Below are 24,760 nucleotides of genomic sequence, written 5' to 3' on the forward strand. Positions count from 1 at the left end.
ACCTACCAGCTTTTGTGGCTACACATGCCATGTCTAGCTTCAGCTTCACTAGTTCAGGTTATAGTTTATTTGTCGCCATTGCCTTTTTGTTTCTACATTTTTTAAACAGCCAGAATAAAAGGCTCGCTTTTTATTAAACTTCATTACTCTCCGTCTTCTTTTCTGCTTTTGGGTCCGCTCCTCAAACACACCGGCCACCCAGGTCATAACAAATACATTATCTAAACTTAGCAGGTAGCTAGCATCCAACACAAATAACTTGACAAAATGTCTTTTTTATTTTATTGGTCAGAGTTCTGGCCTCAATATAAGAGTGGCTACTTAGCATTGATATGTAAAACAGTTTTGAAACTGGGTTTTTGGAGACCTGTGATGTAAATTTTTCTGTCTCTAAAGCACGCAAAAATGCCCCCCCACCCCCACCCCCAACGACCCATGTGAAAATAATAAGCAATAGCTTTAAATTACAAAAAAGTGTTTAGTAGCCCTGTATTTCGCATTGTTCAAATTTACATTAAGAGAATCTGCGATGAATGTTTCAATAAATCTGTTTCAACAAATAAGTGTTATTTTCTTTTCCTTTCTCCAGTCAACAGATTCAGTGTAAATGTGTTGGTATAACTTTAATGTGGTAATATGCTTTTGTTTGTATGATTTGGCACCCTCTTGTGGCCACAGTTGGCACTTGGGAAGTTGTTATGCCCAGCTAGTTTGCTCCAAGTGCTCAGTGGAGGTGAAACCTTTGCCCACGCATGCCTGTAAGTTTCCATTACATACTATAACCATAACTATCTGATTTGTGATGCATGTGTAATGTGAGTATACTGAGTTACTATTTCAGCTGTGTGGTCATTACTCATTTGTAAAGCTACTTGTGTGCTAGCGACTGTATATTAGCATGTGCTTGTTAACTTGCTATGATCAATAATGCTAGTTAACTGAAGGTGATGTTTATGTTTAATTTAGGCAACCTTAAGATTTATGTTTTTGCTGGTTGTCATGAAAACTAAGTTTCAGTTAGTACATTATGTATGTTCAGTGAATGAGAAGGTAATTATCTGTTTTGTGTTTATTTAGTTTTACAAAAAGAAAAGAGAAAGGAGAGTAATGAAAATGGATAAAGGATACCATGTATAAGAAGCCTCAGTAACATGGCCTGTAAACTGGAGATGCAGATCGAAGTAAAGAAGAATCTCAGTTCAAAGCATTCTCTTCTTCTCATTCTGTTCACTGTCTGTCAAACAAGCTAAATCACGCCCACATCTAGTGAGGACAGAACAGTAAATGTGTCTTTCTAAAGAATCTCTATCTGCACTGAACTTTCATACTGTAAATGACTGAAATGCCAACTTGGAATAAAGAGGAGAATGAGTAATATATTTATTAGGAAGTTCGCAGATTGTCTGTCACAAAGCTCATCACTTAAATCAATCAAAAGATTTAACCTGTTCCTCATTTGTGTAAATAAAGTTTTTATATTTTATAGGAACACAATCATTTATGACAGTTGATTCAACAGAAACTGTATCAGTTATAACGTACATTTATCTAGAACCACCAATGTGACACAACAAACCACTGAATGGGCACATTCATGTATTCATGGAACAAATAATATCTTAAAAAATGAACGCACACATAAAATCAGTACACAGAATCACTGACCACATGATTAAGAAATGTTGTTGTAAAAGCTGATAGAAACTTTGTTTGTTTTATCAGTTCTTCACCAGTGAAGTAAATCAGCCACAAACAGACACTTTATCATTCATGATATCATATCATATACACAGTAACACCACAATAAGTACAGTGTCGTTGTTGTGCAGCAACACCACGCTATGATGTTAGTTAACTTAAACAGTAGGTTTCACAAATATTAACATTACTTTGAATCCTATACAGATGTTTCAGTCAGCATGCAGATGTTCACATGACTGATGTCCAAGATTTTTGTCCTCCTGTTGCACTAGTTTGGACTATGATGCAGTTTGATTCATGTAGATGGTTTCTGTCTCTGGTTTGTTGAACTGTCTTGATCTAAACCAGCTGAAGAAAAAAACAAATTGAAATGAAACTAGTTTTTGGTTCATTTCTGTAGTTATGAATAATAAAAATATACTTAATCCACTCAAAATAGAAGTGAAATTAACCCTGTAGCCTGTAAATAGTTATAAATGTCTATCATAGAAGCAGCTGACTCACCACTCAAATAAGACCAGTGTGCTCACAAGCAGTATGATTCCCACAGTCTTCACTACAATGCAGACACCGAACAGTTTTCCTGACTGTTCATCTGCAAGGCAACGAGATTTTAGAGCAACAAAAAGATGAAATAAAAGAAAATTGAACATTTCACATTAAACACAGCCCCCTGAGGGGACGCGACTATGATGCTTTCTATGTGGCTTTGTCCTGTTTTCTTTTCACTCAGATAAATCTAACTTGGAGCTAACCCCAGTCGTCAGTTTGAGACATATTAGTCTTGAGTCTTAATTCTTCAGCTTATTGTAGAGTAGTGTTACTAGAAAAGTTAATATTATCACCTTCTGTTATTTTGTGATCATTTTTTTTTATTTGTGCATTTCTTCTTTTCATGATGAAAGTGGCTGTGCTGTGTTTTTTCAGCTAATTTAGGATAAATATGCTGCCCTCACGACACGTGACCCTGTGAGGTTAGACAGCTAGCGAACAAATAGAAGAGGTCTTCCACACAAGGCTTGACTTTCTTGTTTTTATGTAACTAGAACATGAGAAAAAATGAAAATGAATTGCTGGTTAACACACATCTTAATAACAACTTGCCGATTAGCCTAGCTTAACATGTACATTACATCAGCATACAGTTCGCTCCATGTAAACACATATAACGACTGTCTCTACACATGTCAATACTCACAAAGACGAACGTTTTCCGAGGTGCGAACGTGTAGAGCACTCTTAGCGTGAACATGAACTAGTCCCTATTTAATAACTGCCGGAGCACTTTTTCCCGACATCATAAACGAAAGGGTACATCAAAGATGGGTTAGTGAACAGGACGCTCCCTCGCTCCATTTCCGCACATAGGATACAAAGATCTCTTGTGGAAATGATGTCTCACTCTGAGCTTATTTATCACTCTGCTTATGTGGCTCAATCAGCACACACACCAACCGCTGACTTTTGACTCAAGGGCATAACACTCCCCGCTTGATATACACACATTATATCACAATAAACATCAATACAACATATTCAAACATCATCTAGCATTGAAGAATATTCATTCAGTCTCTGCAAGCAAAACAACAATCTCTGAAACTGGTCTGAGAAACATTTTAACAGTCCCATCTTTTACAGTCCGCACTTCCACTTTTCGGACCTTCTTGTCGCTGCTGGGGAATGTTTTTACTATTAGTCCCATGGGCCATTCGTTCCTGCTGGCTTGGGGGTCCTTTAGCAGGACCACATCTCCTATTTTGACATTAGGTCTAGTCTCTGTCCATTTTGCACGACCTTGTAAGGTGGATAAATACTCTCCCTTCCACCTTTTCCAAAAAGTGTCAGCGAGGAGTTGAACATGTTTCCATTGTTTCCCAAACAGCTGCCCTGATGAGAAGTTCCCAAGTGGGGCGGACACAGCACTCATCTTCTGCGTTAGTAGCACTGCTGGAGTGAGTACTGCAGGACTGTCAGGGTCGGTGGATATGGGAACAAGAGGCCTTGCATTAATAATTGCCATCACCTCGGCCATGAAGGTGCACAACACTTCATGAGTAAGACGTGTTTGTTCAGTTCGTAACAACATTGCATCCAGAATGCGCCTGGCAACGCCTATAAGGCGCTCCCACGAGCCTCCCATATGAGACGCATGAGGGGGATTGAAAGTCCAAACACACCCTCTCTCTTGCAGGTACTTTCCTACTGCTTTGTTTCCTGAGTTTAGGTCTAATTCCTTACAAGCGCCCACAAAATTCGTGCCTCTGTCCGAGCGCAGAAACTTGGCCGGGCCCCGAATAGAGAAGAGCCTTCTTAATGCATTGATAAAACTATCAGCAGACATAGTCTCTATCAGTTCGATATGCACAGCCCTAGTTGACATGCATGTGAATAACACAGCCCAACGTTTGTTCTGGGAACAACCACCTCTTGTACGACGCGTCACAATAGTCCATGGCCCAAATACATCTAGGCCTACAGTGGTAAAGGGTGGTTCAGGGGTGACTCGGTCTGCAGGCAAGTCTGCCATTTTCTGGATCTGCATTTTGCCTCGCAACTTGCGACATGTGACACACCGATGAATGACAGATGACACAAGCCGCTTCCCTCCAATTATCCAGTACCCAGCACCACGGATAGCTCCTTCAGTTATGTGTCTTCCTTGATGAGCCACTCGTTCATGATAGTGAGTTACAATTAGCATGGCGATGTGGCTGGTAGATGGGATAATCAGAGGGTGCTTTTCATTCTCTGTGAGATCGGCAGCGGAAAGACGTCCACCGACTCGTAAGAGACTGTCTTTGTCCACTACAGGATTGAGCTTTTTGAGTGCATCAAATATGCCACTGACCTTCCTTCCTTCTTTAATGTTTTCAAGCGTCCCTTTGTAAGCTTCTTGTTGGACGGCTCGAATAATGACTGCTTGGGCTCGGGTGAGTTCTTGGACGCTCGGTGTCTCACTGAAACCTTTCCATCCCCTTTGTCCACTTGTCTTTTGTGCAAAGGATGTAACTACATGAATGAGTCTGGCTATGACTCTGCAAAGAGTGATCCAGTTTGAGTACTTTTTGAAACGGTCAGAACCTAACTGTGGCTCTGCTACAGTAGTTTTCATTACTTTTATTTCCGGATGTATCTCTCTGTCTTTTTCAGGTTCGATGAGCGTGAAAGGACCAGTGTGTGGTTCTGTGTGTGGGTCAGAGTACAGAAAGGGTGGACCTGAGAACCAGGTACTGTTCTGCAGGTCTGCTGCTGGAATGAACCGAGTGGCCTGGTCAGCTGGATTTAACTCACTTGGTACATAATGCCATTGACTCGGATGGGTGGATGCTCTAATGCGCGTAACCCTGTTGGCAACATACATGTAGAATCGTCTGGAGGTGTTGTGTATGTACCCCAACACAATCCTACTGTCTGTGTAAAAAGTCACATTGTCTACTTTAATGTCTAACTCGTCTCTGATGAGCTCAAACATTTCCACCGCGAGCACAGCAGCACATAGTTCCAGGCGTGGTACAGTGTGTGCGGGGCGGGGTGCGAGTTTAGACTTCCCCATCACAAACCCAGTATGACACTGTCCTTCACTGTCAACTGTACGCAGATAGACTACTGCACCTATAGCGACAGTGGAGGCATCACAGAAAATGCAAAGTTCTTTCACTTTCGTTGTGCTTAACGTACCTGGGCTGTAGCACCTTGGTATTTGGAGGTTCTCAAGGGCTTGCAAAGAGTCTTTCCATAAGTCCCACCTCTCCTGTTTCTCAGGGGGTAAGAGTGTGTCCCAGTCTTTTCCATCAGATGACAGTTCCCTGAGTAATGCTTTGCCCTGCATTATTATGGGAGCAGCAAATCCCAAAGGGTCATAGAGGCTATTAACTGTCGACAATACTCCCCTCCGTGTGAATGGTTTGCTCTCATTTGACACCTGGTAAGTGAAGCTGTCAGATTGTAGGTTCCAACAGAGTCCCAAGCTTCTCTGAACTGGAAGAGGGTCTACTCCTAGGTCTAAATCTTTCAGGTCCTTTGCACGATCCTCAACAGGGAAAGCTTCCATGACTTGACTGCAGTTTGATGCCACCTTGTGGAGGCGCAAGTTAGACTCTGCCAACATGTTTTGCGTTCTTGTGAGCAGGTTGATTGCTTCCTCTGGCGTGGCGACTGATGTCAGACCATCGTCAACATAAAACTGACGCTCAACAAACTGTCTTGCATCAGATCCGTGTTCTCGTTCTCCCTGCTGTGCTGCCTGTCTCATGCAGTAGATGGCAACAGCGGGTGACGGGCTGTTTCCAAACACGTGGACCTTCATTCTAAACTCAACTATGCTCTTTGTAATGTCATTGTCCTCATACCACAGATAACGCAGATAATCTCTGTGGTCTTCGCGCACAACGAAGCAGTAAAACATTTGCTGCACATCGGCTGTCAGGGCTATGGGCTCTTTGCGGAAGCGCAACAGCACTCCCAATAGGGAGTTGTTCAAATCAGGTCCGCCAAGAAGCACTTGATTGAGCGAAATTCCATCACATTCTGCACTTGAATCAAACACGACTCGTATTTGTTGTGGCTTCTGTGGGTGGTATACCCCAAACGTGGGCAGATACCAATGTTCTTTATTTAGTGGCAGAGGAGGGGCAGGCTCGGCTTGGTCGTTATCCAACATTTTCTGCATGAATTGGATGTAGTGATCTTTCATTTCTGGTCTCTTTTCCAAAGTCTTTTGGAGAGAGCAGAGGCGTTTTAGGGCTTGTTCTCTGTTGTCAGGGAGCCTCCTTCTCTGTGAGCGAAAGGGTAAAGGTGCAACCCAGCTGTTCTCTTGGTTTTGATAAACTTCACTGTCCATTATTGTCAGGAATGCTCTGTCGTCGATAGACATGGCTTGTTTGTTATCACCCTCAGATCTAACAAACACAGAGTGTCCCAAATCGTCTGTGATGCAGGTTGCATTCATAGTGACCCCATAATTCTCTTTAACGTGAATTGTGTTTGGGCAAGGCTCAAAATAGGATGCACGTCCATTATCTAAGGTGTGTGTTTTATAGACATTGACCTCTGACTGACTGTGCACTTTTCCTAGACACACCTCCCCCACAATAACCCAACCCAGGTCTAGCCTTTGGGCGTATGGTGCATCATTGGGTCCGTTGATTTGCTCACGTACCTTATGGACCCTGATGACGTCCCTTCCAAGGAGTAAAAGGATTGGGGCGTGGTGGTCGACAGGTGGGATGTTATCTGTCACTGGAAGAAGATGTGGGTGATGCTGGGCAATCTCTGGAGAGGGTATTTCAGATCTATTGTCCGGCACAGAGTCACATTCAATTAAAGGGGGTAGCTGGATGTTGACTTCTCCATCCAAAGACTCGAGGAAGAAGTTTACAGCTCTCCTACCTGAGGTTTGTTCTCTGCCAGAGCAAGTCTTTAAGGTGTATGGAGTGGGTTTGGCATTGATTTTGAAAAGGCTGAAAAACTCTGACTTAACCAGTGACCTGTTGGACTGATCATCTATTACTGCGTACATTTTTATAGCTCTCTCTTTTTGGCCTGCGGGATACACTTTGACCAAACTGATCTTAGAACATGAACGTGGGCTATCACCTTGGCCACATACCTCTGTGCACTTCGACTCGACTGAAGGTGCACTCTCGATTTGCTCTTCATTGTCGTTGTTTCCTGGTGTAGTACTCTTAGGGGCAGGAGTAGGACCAGGATGCATTGCAGATAAGTGTTTAAGGCTGTCACACTCGATACACTTAACCACTGCTTTACAGTTTTTTGCAATGTGTTGGACAGACCCACAGCATCTGTAGCATATGTGGTGCTCTTTGAGATAGGCTTGTCTTTCTTCAATAGTTTTGTCTCTAAAGAGCTTACACTTTTTGAGTGGATGTGGTTTTTTGTGGATTGGGCACTGGCGATCCGGTTCCTCCATTTTCTTTGGACTGAGATTATTCTGGTCCGGCTCTGCCGTAATGTCCATTTTGTGTGCTGACACAGTAGGTTTGCGACTATATGACCTCAGTTTTTCTGTGGGAGAAGGGACATGGGTGTTGGCCTTGGACATAGCAAAGCTTGGGTCATTCCTCATTTTCGCTTGCCGCTGGACAAATTGTGTGAAAACTGAGAAAGGAGGAAATGACACACTATGAGTCTCCTTGTACTGAGTTCCTACAGTTGTCCACTTTTCCTGTAGGTTGAAGGGAAGTTTTTCCACTATTTGCCTGACTCCTCTAGCTGTGTCCAGGTAAGCAAGTCCTGGGAGCGCGCCATCTTGTTTAGCACACTGAAGCTCCAATAAGATGTCACTAAGTTCCTGCAGCTTAACATTGTCTTTGTTTGTGAGTTTGGGAAAGTCCTCTACCTTTTTTAAGAGTGCGTCCTCAATAGCCTCAGGTGAGCCGTAGCACTCTTCAAGGCGTTGCCAGACCATCTTCGCACCTGCAGCAGGATTGAGGGTGTGTACAGCACGAATGCGCTTAGCCTGTTCGGATGATGTTGGACCCAACCATTTTGTTAGCAAGTCCAATTCCTCTCTTGGAGACAAATTTAGGTCTTTGGTTGCGCTGATGAATGAGGTTTTCCATGCCCAATAGTTTTCAGGTTTGTCATCAAATTGCAAAAGACCTGTGCTGACTAGTTCTTTGCGAATTAGGTATTTTGCAAACTGTTGCATTTCACTTGATTCAGGTACACAGTTGTTAAGGTTGGGGGTGTGCTTTGTGGAGTTGGACCAGTACGTGTCGACTACACCAGTGTTCACTGTTTGCTCCTGTTTCCTTTCTCTATTTACAGGTGGTGTTTTCGTCTGAGTGTTGGTTATAAAAGGATTAGTTATTTGTGTACTGTCTTGTGCATCTACTTCATTGCAATTTCCTTTAGGAGGCTGTGCTGAGTCGTGCTGAGTGTCTGGGTAGAGTAACTCACATTGTTGTTGAACATATTCGTTAGTGCGGTGCACTGTACTGATGGGCTCAGCTTCCTCACAAAGTTCTCCGTAGAGCTCCCCGCTCTGAATCTCTGCTTCTTCATAGGCTGAGGCCTCTGCTTCAGCTGCGGCTATTGCTTTTTGGCACTGGAGGACATGTAGATGAGCATCCAGTTCAGCTCTCTGTTTCATTGCATTAGCTTCCTTTTCAGCGAAGGCCAGTTGAGCTCGTGCTGCTTGAGCTTTGGCGTAGGCCCTTGCAGCTGCAGAAGCTGTTGATGAGGATGTCCGTTGAGAACGCCTTGTCGAGGTTCTGGATTGCTGCGACTTGGTGTCGAATGGTTGAGACCGTTGCTGCGTTGTAGCTGGTTGAGTGGCAACGTCTGGTTGCTGTTCACCACCGGCTGCTTCGTCTAGCTCTTCAGCAGCGTAGTCTTTTAGGTAATTTCTTCCTGAGCGTAGACTCATGTTGCTTAAAGTAGCTCTGTATGTTTGAACCCGCTGAGTAGGCGTCTTTTCCTTCGTCTTTTTACTATGCTGCCCTCACGACACGTGACCCTGTGAGGTTAGACAGCTAGCGAACAAATAGAAGAGGTCTTCCACACAAGGCTTGACTTTCTTGTTTTTATGTAACTAGAACATGAGAAAAAATGAAAATGAATTGCTGGTTAACACACATCTTAATAACAACTTGCCGATTAGCCTAGCTTAACATGTACATTACATCAGCATACAGTTCGCTCCATGTAAACACATATAACGACTGTCTCTACACATGTCAATACTCACAAAGACGAACGTTTTCCGAGGTGCGAACGTGTAGAGCACTCTTAGCGTGAACATGAACTAGTCCCTATTTAATAACTGCCGGAGCACTTTTTCCCGACATCATAAACGAAAGGGTACATCAAAGATGGGTTAGTGAACAGGACGCTCCCTCGCTCCATTTCCGCACATAGGATACAAAGATCTCTTGTGGAAATGATGTCTCACTCTGAGCTTATTTATCACTCTGCTTATGTGGCTCAATCAGCACACACACCAACCGCTGACTTTTGACTCAAGGGCATAACAATAAAGTTAATATTTTTTATAGGCTTTTTACCGTCCTTATGAATATAAATGTAATATAATAAATAATAAAAAAATTAAAATATGTTTAGAAAATGTCTGTATTTTTCTTGTCTCTTTTTTTAGCACTTTATGTAAGACAATTACTTTCTGACATCAATTTACAGTTTAACGTTGAAATATTGATGCAAAATGCATTTGATTACCACTTGAAGTTATATATGGTGGTGGTCAGAGGGCCTGGTGGCGCCAGTGTTCGGCAGCCTCGCCTCTGTCAGTGCGCCCCAGGGTGGCTGTGGCTGCAATGTAGCTTGCCATCACCAGTGTTTGAATGGGTGGATGACTGGATGTGTAAAGCGCTTTGGGGTCCTTAGGGACTAGTAAAGCGCCATACAAATACAGGCCATTTACCATTAATGTTTGTTTTCGTGGACAAGAAAAAGGAAAATATGTGAATACAACACATCAGTAGCTTCGGCCTTTACCTGTAACAGACACACAAATCTCTGCTGATGTCTGATTGCCCAGATCATTAGTGGCCACACAGTAATAAACTCCTCCATCTGTTACACTGAAGCTATAAATCTCTCCTTCAGATACTTTCACAGCTCCATCTCTGCTCTTCTTGAACCAGGTGAAGCTGCTGACTGGAGGTTTGGCTCTGCTGGAGCAGGTCAGCTTCACCCAGCTGCCTGCTGACACCAAACCTGATGGACTGATGGATGCGGAGGTGTCTTTAGGAGCATCTGAGAAAAAGAAAGAAAATGATATCTCATAAATTATGATTAGTTGGCAGGATTTTAAAAAAAAACCTTTGATTGTCTTACATGAAACACTGAGAGTCTCTTCTGTCTCTGCTGTCTTGATGTCGTTTCCTTGGTTCACAGGATATCTGGCAGAGCAGCTGATCTTCTTTCCATCATGTGTGTCTGACAGAGGGATGTTCTGCTGGATTTTAGTTGTAAAGCTTCCATCTGTGTTTTCCTCTATTTCGTTAGGAGAGTCTTGTTGGAGATTCCAGGTGAGTTGAGGAGGGGAGTGTGGACAGGGAGTGAGAGCTGAGCAGGTTATAGTGACAGACTCCTTCTCCTTCAGATCACCTGGGATTGTAATATTGGGCCTCCAAGGAGAATCTGTGGTTTAACATGAAACATAGTTTGTACACTGATAATACAGGAAAGACAGAATAAAATAATAATAATAATAATAATTTTCCATTCAAAAATCATGAAACTGAAAGGACTCAGCATATACTTTTTTAACTCTCAAAGAGCCAAAGAAGAACAAAACTGTTTCTCCAAACATTAACATAATGGTAGTGTTTAACAATAGAAAATAGAGAGAGAAAATATTTGAAGAGGCATATTTCTGTAACATCTGACCTGTTAATAATACAATTAGACTTTTCAACATCAAAAGTCTCTTACCTTTAATTGTTATTTGAACAGGTTCACAAAAAGCTGTTGATCTGAACGGCCAGTTCATAATTCTGAAGTAGTATGTGTTTGTATAATTTGTGGTTAAATTGGAAAACAGAGTGGTGCAGCTTTTCTCCTTCAGGTTTCCTGTAATATTCATTGGATAGATGTTAACTGTCCCACTGCTGTTGAAGATCACGTTTTCTGGATAACGTTTAAAATTAGTATGACTTTTAATCCACACTGCAAAGACAGGTTGTGTGCTGTCAAACTTTACTGGTCCAGCATCACTAAAGTTACATGGGATTTGTAAACAAGATCCACTCAGAGCTTCCATCTCTGTTGGTGCCGTGATGAACAGGTTTGTAGAATCAGGACAAGCAGCCAAAGAGTCTGGGAATCCAGAGAGCAAAATTAAAATGTGCAAATCTAAATGAAGAGAAATTCATATTTACAAATCTGACTTTAAGTGTCATGGGTTTGCTTTTTTCTCCTGTTCTTTCTACACCTTCGGTACAAAATGTTTCACTTAACTTACCAATATAAAATGTGTGACTTTGTAAAGTTTCTCTATCTGCACTGATCTGTCAGACTGTAAATGACTGTAATGAGACGGCTCACTTGGAATAAAGAGGAGACTCAGTAACATGATGCCTGTCATGATGTTCACAGACTGGACACAAAACAAATCACCTGTATAAAGAAAATACATAATTACACAAATAAAATATCAAACTAGAAATTATCTTTTATAAGGTGTTTGGGTTTTTTGTAATAAACACAGTTAGTAAAATGTAAAAACGAATGTCTTACCAAATGATCAGACTGCTACAGACGAGAGACGACAAAGTAAAAGTGGTTTCAGCAGAAACAGAGCGAGTGAAACACTTCTCTGTTTAGATGTTTTCATGTCAAAGCAAACAGGCCTGTGATGCTTTTAGTTTTCTGTTTTTCTTTATTCAGTCAATCTGCTTTTTATGTTCCCATCAGGCACACTCCTGTCACTTCAGAAACTGCCACTCCTACCTGCCTGCTTCTACATTCACCTGTGCTGACTCTTCCCTCACACGATAACCTGTTCCTCATTTCCATCAGTTGTCTTCTTAACTGACTTTTTCCTATCACTTTATTCCTGATCTTCATTATTTGTGACTATTGGCTGCTTTGACTTTTTGACCTTGCATTTTTCCCTTAAATAAAGAATTTTAAAATATTATATCTCACTCCTGAGACATGCTGTTGGCTCACAATCATTCTGTAACATAAATGTATTTTTTTAACAACTGTTTTTGTAGACAAACGTGTTATCACACAGTATCACGACTTGTAATACCCAAGATTAGCACTGCTTATTTCAAACTTCTGTTGTTTGTGCATTCAAAGCAGTGTTGGGAAATTTTTCATGTGTGTTTCCCACACTCACTGAAATAATAGCTCAGGTTCCAATTTAATCATTTGAGCCCCCAAACCCCCTTTTTGATATGTTTCTTCTCAGTTTGCTGGCTAGATTTACACAGTGCTTTTCTTGTCTTACTGAACACTCTGATCACTTTTAACAACATGTCACACATTTATTTCAAGATTTCAAGCTCCCATATGAATAACAAATCCCGTAAGAAGATACAAAACATGTTGGCAGGAACATAAAGACTCAAATTTAAAAAGCTGAAGTATGTGGAGAGTACATTTTGCAGAACTATTTCTGTTTTTGTGGAAAAAGGAGTTCCTCCTTCAACTTCTGCTTTGTCATGGTCCTTGTGCCTCACCAGCTGATCCTGTATTAGGCAACACGTGTTTTCTCTCTCTCTCTCTCTCTTTCTCTCTCTCTCTCTCACCTGCCGATAGGCAGCAGGTGCTCATTTTGGGCTCCCGCCCCTGGCCCACGCACCTGCTGCCTATCGGGATGATCACAAGGCCGATTTAAGACAGCAGCACTGTGTCACTCGTCGCTGGATCGTTGAGCTATCAGCGTCAGTCGCTCAGTAGTTTGTGAATCAGAATCTGTGAGATCGTTCCGTCTGTTCGCCTCTAACTGAAATTTCTGTGTACAGATCTTTCCCGGACCTTTCCCTGCCTGCCTGTCATCCCGTGGACGAGTGAGTGGATTGTGTTACCCCAGTGTGGGGAGTGAAGAGAGAGAGAGCCTTTGGAGGGCGTCAGATTCCCGTCTTTCCCCTCACATACCCCGGAACCCTGGACCCCCCTCCCCTCCCTCCAGCACGTTGTAAATAGCATCACCTGGTGTCGTTGTGTAAATAAATTTGTAAATCCTGTAAAGAGTCCTGGTCTGCGCCTGAGTCCGTTAACTAAAATCTGACATGCTTCTTGTTATAACCACAAGAAATCACCTGAAAACAGTTATTACAGGTGAAGTTAAGACAAAAACTGAACTTAAAAAGTGGCAGGATGTTGTTTGTGTAAATTCACTAAACTGTAAAATGTAATGCTTGTTAATGTAATGCTGCTTCACTACAGTTCTCGTATTTTCTTCACCTCAGTTTCTTCACCTCAGAGTTCTTTGTAGCCTTCACTCGTCTTTACATGTCTTGCTCTCCTCCTCGGTCTGTCACGGCCCGGAGGATCAGCAGGCCACTGATTAGTGGTTTTGTCTCTCTCTCACTCTGACCAAAGTGTTTAATGACATATGTCTGAACACAGACAGTGGAAAAATGTCAGTCTTAGTTTTACTGGATCTCAGTGCAGCATTTGATACAGTTGACCACAACATATTACTCAAACGACTGGAGAACTGGGCAGGTCTTTCAGGAACTGTACTAAGCTGGTTCAAAACCTACTTAGAAAACAGGAAATACTTTGTATCAATAGGTAACTTCACATCTGAGCAGACAAGCATCACATGTGGAGTTCCCCAAGGTTCCATCGTGGGACCCCCTCTGTTTAACATTTACATGCTCCCACTGGCACAGATTATAAAGAACAACAAAATAAACTACCACAGCTATGCAGATGACACACAAATATATATCACAATGTCACCAGGAGACCGAGGCCCTGTACAGGCTCTTTGAAAATGCATTGAGGAAATTAATGACTGGTTGTGCCACAATTTTCTCCAGCTAAACAAAAACAAAACTGAGGTAATAGTCTTACGATTACAGGTCACCAGAGAACTTCAATCTATACACCTAAAAACCACAAACCAGGCGAGAAATTTGGGTGTAGTGATGGATGCAGACCTAAACTTAGAAAAACACATCAAGACAATAACAAAATCAGCTTACTATCACCTCAAGAATATTTCAAGGATAAAAGATCTGATGTCTCAACAGGACCTGGAAAAACTAGTCCATGCATTCATCTTTAGTAGGCTTGATTACTGTAACAGCATCTTTACAGGTCTACCTAAAACATCAGTCAGACAACTACAGCTCATTCAGAACTCTGCTGCTCGAGTCCTCACTAAGACCAAAAAAGTGGACCACATCAGTCCAGCTCTGAGGTCTTTACACTGGCTGCCTGTCCGTCAGAGGATAGACTTTAAAGTTCTGATGCTGGTCTATAAAGCTCTGAATGGTTTAGGACCAAAATACATCAGTGACCTCCTGACCCAGTATGAACCTTCCAGATCCCTCAGGTCATCTGGATCCGGTCTTTTATCAGTTCCTAGAGTCAGAACCAGACGCGGAGAAGCTGCATTCAGCTTTTATGCTCCTTATATCTGGAACAAACTCCCAGAAAGCCTCAGATCAGCTGAGACACTCAGTTTATTTAAATCCAGGTTGAAGACTCACCTGTTCTCAGCTGCATTTGAATAAAGCACCAAATCCACACTTTTAAGCTTAAATTTCAAAACTAACATTTTAACTACTGATTTTATCTACTGTTCTGATTTTATCTGTTTTGATTTTATATACTGTTTTGTTTGTTTGTTAATTTGTTTGTTTGTTTGCTTGTTTTAATCAATTTTAAATCATGCTTTTTATTTGTTTTTGTTTCTAATATCTCTGTAAAGCACTTTGAATCACCTTGTTGTTGAATTGTGCTATACAAATAAACTTGCCTTGCCTTGCCTTGCCTTGCCTTGCCTCTCTCTCTCTCTCTCCCTCTCGCCTTCTCTATCTCTTTCTTGCCAGGGCAGAACTCACTGCGGGTTCACGCCCTCGGCCCACGCCCCTCTGAAGAGGAAACACCTGGACCTCATCAGTGCAGGCAGAATTTAAGCCAGGGAGTGGCTTCTACTCTTCGCTGGATCGTTGCGTGTGACTCGCATCAGTGCAACCTAGCTCAGAGCAAGTTCACTTTCGTTTCTCTGCGCAATCCTTCTAACGTGTGTTTGTTCTGTACATAGATCCCCTGGATCGACCTTGTGTTCCCTGATTGGATTCCTGTTTTTGCGAGTGTTTGGAGAGAGACTGATTGCGAGTGGAGATTGTCTGAAGAGGAGCAAGTGTCTTTTTCCCTACCTGGATTCCCCCCGGAACCTTTTTCCCTGTCACCACTTTGAATATAGCACCACCCCTGGACTACTTGTATATACACCTGGTGGAACTGTAATAAATCTCTACATTGTGCCTCTAAGCTTCTGAGTCCAGCGTGTGAGTCCTGCGTGTGAGTCCTCAAGCGAACTGTGACAGGGTCATAGTGCCCCAGGTTTTGTTTTGTTTTTTTGTTTGTTTGTTAGTTTTTGTGTTTAGTTTTTGTCCAGTTGTAGCATGATCACCCCTCTGATTTCCACTTCCGGGATAAAAATATAGATGTGGACACATGTATCATACTTCAGTTTACTAACACATGAACATGCAAATCTGTGATGTGGTTTAACATCTCCTGGCAGCAGATGTAAAATAATCAATTGTAACTATTAAGCTCACCTGATGTCACTGCACAACAAACTGTCGTTATTGTGGTGAAGCTTCTCATGATATATGATTTATTGTTGGCACTGAAAGAACCACTCCAGACACAGCAGAGAAACCCATTTATATGGCAGCTTTTGGCTGACATGTAAATCTATTTATCAACCAATAAATGACTGATTAAATAAAAGCAGAAACATTTAAACACATTGGGGAAGTTTGTTATCAGTCAAAGTTTCTGCCACCTGTGTGAGTACAGGCACACAAATCTCTGTGACAAACCTTTGCAATTTTCTTTCTTCCACACATGATGTCATCTAAATATGATCTCTAGTGATTTACTCAGCCTTTTATGCCCATATATGAACACACGAATCAAACTCAGAGCTCTCTGAAGAGAAGCAAACTACTGAAGTGTAAATTTCATACCATATCAGTCATCAGATACATCATATACTAACCAGTTACATCTTTATTAAAGTCTAAACAACATTGAAGTCTAATGTCCAAACAGGATTTAAAGCAGTTTTTCTAACTAACATTAACATAGTAATACCTGCAGCAGGAGCAGGGTTTGTTTTCTTTAGAGAAAGGATCACTCCCAAAGAGAGACAACTGAAAATATGTGTATCTTGTCATTTAACATATATATACTTGCCTGGAAATTTCAACAAAAACATTCAACATTCACACTTTCTTTCATTCACAGCAGTGCTGTGCCACACTACAAATTTTTGGTTTTGATCCAATACCAAGTAAATACAGAGCCAGTATCGTTTACACTTATCTGATACAATGTTTAAATTGGTAGCTTGCTGACATCAACCACCCCACATCACAATCATACTTGGAGCAGGCAGGGGTGAATCTAAAGGGGAGCATTTGTTGTACTGACCATATTTATTTTAAGGCTTCTGGAAAACCGTGTGTGTCTCAGTTTTTCTCAGGTTTATGTGTCACACAGTGGAAATTTGTATTTGTTTTATGGTTTGTGTTGTCTTGATCTCACTATGTATTGGTGTGTAAAGTATATTTATTCCTGTCAACAGAGACTTTGGCATACAGAGAATGTTTTTATTGCACAAGTATCTTTTAAAATTGTGTTTGTTAATTCCTTTTTTTCTTCCTTCTCTGGAATACAGTTTTTTCTGAATGCTTAAACCCTAACTGTGATTCCTGTAGCACAATCTCTAAAACTATTCAGACTTATAGCAAAACCACTCACTGAGTTTGCAAAACTAAAAGCACAAAAACTGCTTTGCACTCAGTTTGCAATTTTGTAACACACACTTTGCAAAACTGCAGGCACAATTCACTGCACAACACTCAATTACCAAATTTCCAACACACTCCTAGCAAAAGTATACACATGTATGGCTATCATTAACACTAATTTGCCAACTGTCTGGCACACTTTCACATGTGAAAACTTTTTTAGATAATTAGTTCACTTTGCAATCAGCCTAAGCACTACAATACAGGTAAGCTGTGTGTGCGGAGTACAATGGAGGGAGCAGAAAGAGTGAGAAGTAGAGGAGGCCGAGGAAGAGGACGTGTAGGTGAAGAAGTAGGATGAAGAGGACGACAAGGACAAGGAGGAGCAAGAGGAAGACGAGGAGGGGGGAGAGGAAGATGAGGAGGGGGGAGAGGAAGGGTAGGAAGAGTAAGAAATAGAATTGCTGATGACATCAGAGCTACAATAGTGGACCATGTAATCAACCGTGGAATGACCCTGAGGGAAACTGGCCAACGGGTCCAGCCTAACTCGAGCCGCTACACTGTAGCAAGCACCATAGGGACATCTTGAAATGAGAATCGGTTAGTACAGTCACTTTGCACAAAGATTTGTAGCACTGCCATATGCCAATGAGAAACACACCAATACCATTGATGTAAAAATACTGAAATTGTTACTTTACAGAATTGCTAGATGACCAGATGCTGGGGGCAGAGGAAGCATGTTCACTGCAGACCAAGTAACCCATATAGTCATTATGGCGATTGCAAATTATCCTATACTTGGAAATAAACACTTGTGTTTGTTTTGATGTACTTGAAGTTTGGATCCCTCTATGCTTATGGATCTATGACAGAAGTATGAGCTCAAACTGACATAGCCTACCTTGTGCACAGAGAAAGCAAAGGCCAGATGTGTTTTGTATTCATACCATCAGTGTGCAGTTGGCGCATTGTGTGCTTAGTAGATGATGGCTTGTGTGTACTGTTTGATACGGAAACACCATTTTTACGAAGGTGTGAAGAGTTAATCCAGCTGTGTTTGCTTTTGCAAGAGAACTACAATGTTTTGATTATTGGGTGACAGGTTTTCTTATTTGTGTGAAGAGTTTTGCAAAATTAGCCAATAGTTACAATAAATGTGCTTACAGTTTTTTCTGAATGCTTAAACCCTAACTGTGATTCCTGTAGCACAATCTCTAAAACTATTCAGACTTATAGCAAAACCACTCACTGAGTTTGCAAAACTAAAAGCACAAAAACTGCTTTGCACTCAGTTTGCAATTTTGTTACACACACTTTGCAAAACTGTAGGCACAATTCACTGCACAACACTCTTTTTGCAGAACTTTAAACACAACTCACTGCTTACACTCAATTACCAAATTTCCAACACACTCCTAGCAAAAGTATACACATGTATGGCTATCATTAACACTAATTTGCCAACTGTCTGGCACACTTTCACATGTGAAAACTTTTTTAGATAATTAGTTCACTTTGCAATCAGCCTAAGCACTATAATACAGGTAAGCTGTGTGTGCGGAGTACAATGGAGGGAGCAGAAAGAGTGAGAAGTAGAGGAGGCCGAGGAAGAGGACGTGGAGGTGAAGAAGTAGGATGAAGAGGACGACAAGGACAAGGAGGAGCAAGAGGAAGACGAGGAGGGGGAGAGGAAGATGAGGAGGGGGGAGAGGAAGGGTAGGAAGAGTAAGAAATAGAATTGCTGATGACATCAGAGCTACAATAGTGGACCATGTAATCAACCGTGGAATGACCCTGAGGGTAGCTGGCCAACGGGTCCAGCCTAACTCGAGCCGCTACACTGTAGCAAGTACCATAGGGACATCTTGAAATGAGAATCGGTTAGTACAGTCACTTCGCACAAAGATTTGTAGCACTGCCATATGCCAATGAGAAACACACCAATACCATTGATGTAAAAATACTGAAATTGTTACTTTACAGAATTGCTAGATGACCAGATGCTGGGGGCAGAGGAAGCATGTTCACTGCAGACCAAGTAACCCATATAGTCATTATGGCGATTGCAAATTATCCTATACTTGGAAATAAACACTTGTGTTTGATTTGATGTGTTTGAATAAACACCAGTACTTGAAGTTTGGATCCCTCTATGCTTATGGATCTATGACAGAAGTATGAGCTCAAACTGACATAGCCTACCTTGTGCACAGAGAAAGCAAAAGCCAGATGTGTTTTGTATTCATACCATCAGTGTGCAGTTGGCGCATTGTGTGCTTAGTAGATGATGGCTTGTGTGTACTGTTTGATACGGAAACACCATTTTTACGAAGGTGTGAAGAGTTAATCTAGCTGTGTTCGCTTTTGCAAGAGAACTACAATGTTTTGATTATTGGGTGACAGGTTTTCTTATTTGTGTGAAGAGTTTTGCAAAATTAGCCAATAGTTACAAAAAATGTGCTTAAGCAATCAGAAAAAACTGTAATCAAGCCGGTCATTAACATTGGGCCATAAATTTTCATCAACATCACAGTGGATGTCTTTGTTGTTCAGGCACCGTGGGAAAAATCTCCTGGCATGACGAATCCAGGCTTGACATTGCTCAGCAGTTATATCACCACAAGCTTCACACATGGCTTGAAGAAGGGAGACATGCTCATGGGGATGACGATCATACACCTTCCACCTCCATGTAGAGAAGAATTCCTCAATTGGGTTGAGGAAAGGGGAATATGGTGGAAGATAGAGTGTCATGAAGCGAGGATGTGTTTGAAACCATTCCTGAACCAGCTGTGCATGGTGGAAGCTGACATTGTCCCACACAACAACATAGACAATGTCTTCTCCCTGACAGGCCTGCTCCAGTTCATTTAAAAAAACTATCAGGTGTTCAGTGTTGTATGACCCTAGAACTGGTCTACAGCCTACCACACCATCTTCAGATATAGCTGCACCCATTGAGATGTTTCCTCCACGTTGTCCAGGGACTTGGATGGTAGCCCTTTGTCCAATAAGGTTACATCCTCTGCGTCTAGTTTTTGCCAGCTTGAAACCGGCCTCATCAACAAAAATATACTTGTGATGATTCACAGCAGCGTCCAGCTCCATCACCCTCTAAAATGATAATTTAGGTTTGTTTTTGTTTTTTTACAACTAATAGTTGTCAGTACTGTTACAGTAATTGCATGCCAGTTTAGTGTTGTACCTGAATATATTCTGAACACAGTTGTTTCACCCGGACATAGTTCCTCTCAAAAGGAACCAAGTAAATTTGTTTCATGGAAACCTGGTGCTTCTTCAAAAGCCGGGCAATCGTTGGAAGGCTAATTGATGGAACATTGGCAAAGGTGTCATTGTTGTTCTCAATAGCCTGTTTGATTTCAGACAGCCGTATGTCATTCCTTGCCCTGACCATTTCCACCACAGCCAACTCCTGCTGGTCAGTCAAAACACGTGGGCGACCACCACCAGGTTGTCTCCTGTTAATTCTGAGGACAATCATATACTGTCAATATTGAAGTATTACAAATTACATTACTGTAAACTGACAATTACATGTTGTTCATCTATACAATAGAGTACTATATTTTAGAAGTGAAGTTGCTATAGCAGACATACCGGTTTTCTTGGCGAAAAGTTCTGATGATAGAGCTGAAAGTTGACCTTTGCAAATTAGGCTGTACCAACCTGGCAGCCTCAGCCATGGTAAAGCCTCTGTTAACCACATGGTCAACAATGATGGCCCGGACTTCATTAGAGATGATGGTGCGTTGTCTTTGCCTACATTTCTCTGAAGACCACCTCTCTGTCGAGGAGCACCACCACCTCTTGCTCTTGCAGCAATGTGTAACTTACAAATGACCAGACAACAATTAGTCAAGTTGAAAATCCATGGACATAATGAAGGATTCATTGATTAAACATTAAGATCAGTTGAATTAAATGATAGACAAATGTATTAAACTGAATAATAAGAGGTGCAAATCAAAAATTTGATAGTGATAACATTATGAAAGGCAGTAACTGTGAACAAAACATTTATTTAGATGAAACACTTATTTTGTGCAGTGAAAAGGATATTTTGTCATTATGTGTATTGTACTGACACAATTGGAAATATGCTGAAATGTTTGAAAAACGTGCACTTTTGATGATCTGTTGTGATATAAGTACTAAGAGTTTTGAAAATGTACCAATTGCTTGTGAAAACTGCGCCAAACCAATAAAAAAAAACTGTAGGACATTTCGAAATGAGAATCGGTAAGTACTTTGTAGTACTGCCATACTCTAATGAGAAACACAACAGTACCATACATGCAAAACTACTGAAATTGTTACTTTACAGAATTGCTAGACGTCCAGATGTTGGGGGCAGAGGCAGAATGTTCACTCCAGAGCAAGAGACCCATATAGTGAACATGGTGATTGCAATAATGCAATAAGACTGCGCGAAATACAGCAGCGCATAACTGATAATGACACCATCTTTCAAAATATACACAGTGCAAGCATTTCTGCACTAAGTCGTGTACTTGTGCGCCACAGAATAAGAATGAAGAAAATTTACAGAGTTCCTTTCGAGAGAAACACAGAACGTGTAAAGCAACTGCGATATGACTATGTGCAGGTAAGCTAGTGTCATTGGTTCTGAATTTGGAAGTGCATACTGTAGTGCTGTGCATGGGCCTGATGTGTTGCATTTGTTTTGTCTTGTCCAGAGAGTGATGGAACTAGAAGCAGATGCAATAGGACATGAGCTACTTTTTGTAGATGAGGCCGGTTTTAACCTCAGTAGAACCAGGAGACGTGGCAGGAACATTATTGGATACCGTGCCATCATCAATGTCCCAGGACAACGTGGTGGTAACATAACCATGTGTGCAGCTATAAGCCAAAATGGTGTTGTTCACCATCATGCAACCATAGGCCCATACAACACTGCACACATTATTGCATTCCTGGACACCTTGCATGACATGCTCACTGTTCAGAGACCAGAGCAGACCCGATATGTCATCATATGGGACAATGTTAGTTTCCATAGGGCTGCTTTGGTCCGCAACTGGTTTACAGACCACCCATCCTTCATGGCACTCAACCTCCCTCCATACTCTCCATTCTTAAATCTCATCGAGGAGTTCTTCTCTGCCTGGCGCTGGAAAGTGTACGACCGTCATCCTCATCAACAGGTAGCCCTTTTACAGGCAATGGAGGAGGCATGTGGAGATATTGACCAGGCATCATGTCAGGCCTGAATATGGCATTCAAGGAGATATTTTCCCCGGTGCCTTGGACTGGAGGATATCGCATGCGATGTGGACGAAATTTTGTGGCCAGACCCAGAAAGACGACATAATGTAGGCTGATTGTCTTTTTTTTTTTCCTTTTTTTTGTGAAATTCCTATTTTGTGTTCTGACTTTGTCTTGGTTTTGATGAGTGTGAATAAACACCAATACTTGAAGTTTGGATCCTTGTATGTTTACATGATACTATGACAAAAGTGTGACCTCAAATTGACATCTGTACACAGAGAAAGCAAAAGCCAGATGTATTTTGTATTCATACCATCAGTGTGCAGTTGGCGCATTGTGTGCTTGTGTGTACTGTTTGATACGAAAACACCATTTTTACGAAGGTGTGAAGAGTTAATCTAGCTGTGTTCGCTTTTGCAAGAGAACTACAATGTTTTGATAATTGGGTGACAGGTTTTCTTATTTGTGTGAAGAGTTTTGCAAAAATAGCCAATAGTTACAAAAAATGTGCTTAAGCAATCAGAAAAAACTGTAAGCACATGTTATGTAACTATTGGCTAATTTAGCAAAACTCTACACACAAATAAAACAACCTGTCACCCAATTATCCAAACATTTTAGTTCTCTTGCAAAAGCAAACACAGCTAAATTAACTCTTCACACCTTTGTAAAAATGGTGTTTCCGTATCAAACAGTACACACAAGCCATCATCTACTAAGCACACAATGCGCCAACTGCACACTGATGGTATGAATACAAAACACATCTGGCGTTTGCCTTCCCTGTGCACAAGGTAGGCTATGTCAGTTTGAGCTCATACTTCTGTCATAGATCCATAAGCATAGAGGGATCCAAACTTCAAGTACTGGTGTTTATTCAAACACATCAAAACAAACACAAGTGTTTATTTCCAAGTATAGGATTATTTGCAATCGCCATAATGACTATATGGGTTACGTGGTCTGCAGTGAACATGCTTCCTCTGCCCCCTCCTCGTCTTCCTCTTGCTCCTCCTTGTCCTTGTCGTCCTCTTCATCCTACTTCTTCACCTCCACGTCCTCTTCCTCGGCCTCCTCTACTTCTCACTCTTTCTGCTCCCACCATTGTACTCCGCACACACAGCTTACCTGTATTATAGTGCTTAGGCTGATTGCAAAGTGAACGAATTATCTAAGAAAGTTTTCACATGTGAAAGTGTGCCAGACAGTTGGCAAATTAGTGTTAATGATAGCCATACATGTGTATACTTTTGCTAGGAGTGTGTTGGAAATTTGGAAATTAAGTGTTGTGCAGTGAATTGTGCCTACAGTCTTGCAAAGTGTGTGTTACAAAATTGCAAACTGAGTGCAAAGCAGTTTTTGTGCTTTTAGTTTTGCACACTCAGTGAGTGGTTTTGCTATACGTCTGACTAGTTTTAGAAATTGTGCTACAGGAATCACAGTTAGTGTTTAGGCATTCGGTAAAAACTGTAAGCACATTTTTTGTAACTATTGGCTAATTTTGCAAAACTCTTCACACAAATAAGAAAACCTGTCACCCAATAATCAAAACATTGTAGTTCTCTTGTAAAAGCAAACACAGCTAAATTAACTCTTCACACCTTCGTAAAAATGGTGTTTCCGTATCAAACAGTACACACAAGCCATCATCTACTAAGCACACAATGCGGCAACTGCACACTGATGGTATGAATACAAAACACATCTGGCTTTTGCTTTCTCTGTGCACAAGGTAGGCTATGTCAGTTTGAGCTCATACTTCTGTCATAGATCCATAAGCATAGAGGGATCCAAACTTCAAGTACTGGTGTTTATTCAAACACATCAAAACAAACACAAGTGTTTATTTCCAAGTATAGGATTATTTGCAATCGCCATAATGACTATATGGGTTACTTGGTCTGCAGTGAACATGCTTCCTCTGCCCCCAGCATCTGGTCATCTAGCAATTCTGTAAAGTAACAATTTCAGTATTTTTACATCAATGGTATTGGTGTGTTTCTCATTGGCATATGGCAGTGCTACAAATCTTTGTGCGAAGTGACTGTACTAACCGATTCTCATTTCAAGATGTCCCTATGGTACTTGCTACAGTGTAGCGGCTCGAGTTAGGCTGGACCCGTTGGCCAGCTACCCTCAGGGTCATTCCACGGTTGATTACATGGTCCACTATTGTAGCTCTGATGTCATCAGCAATTCTATTTCTTACTCTTCCTACCCTTCCTCTCCCCCCTCCTCATCTTCCTCTCCCCCTCCTCGTCTTCCTCTTGCTCCTCCTTGTCCTTGTCGTCCTCTTCATCCTACTTCTTCACCTCCACGTCCTCTTCCTCGGCCTCCTCTACTTCTCACTCTTT

The 24,760-nt window shown here is 41.5% G+C and overlaps 1 protein-coding gene and 1 long non-coding RNA gene across 2 annotated transcripts in view; one reads left to right on the top strand and one right to left on the bottom strand.

The window, feature by feature from the left end:
- Window positions 1–24,760, top strand: part of LOC147322456 (myelin-associated glycoprotein-like) — a 164,845-nt gene that overhangs the window by 22,608 nt on the left and 117,477 nt on the right. The window lies entirely within an intron of this gene.
- Window positions 1,419–10,829, bottom strand: LOC147322460 (uncharacterized). Its single transcript, XR_015131096.1, has 3 exons — window positions 10,183–10,829; window positions 2,206–2,296; window positions 1,419–2,049 (listed from the first exon to the last, which is right to left on the bottom strand). It is a non-coding gene; the product is annotated as an uncharacterized LOC147322460 (long non-coding RNA).

Source organism: Aulonocara sp. 'chitande type north' Nkhata Bay, linkage group LG9 (genome assembly GCF_057382095.1).
Source record: "Aulonocara sp. 'chitande type north' Nkhata Bay isolate Kocher_YH1m ecotype deep benthic linkage group LG9, A_spYH_male_GT1.1, whole genome shotgun sequence".
NCBI lineage: Eukaryota > Metazoa > Chordata > Actinopteri > Cichliformes > Cichlidae > Aulonocara > Aulonocara sp. 'chitande type north' Nkhata Bay.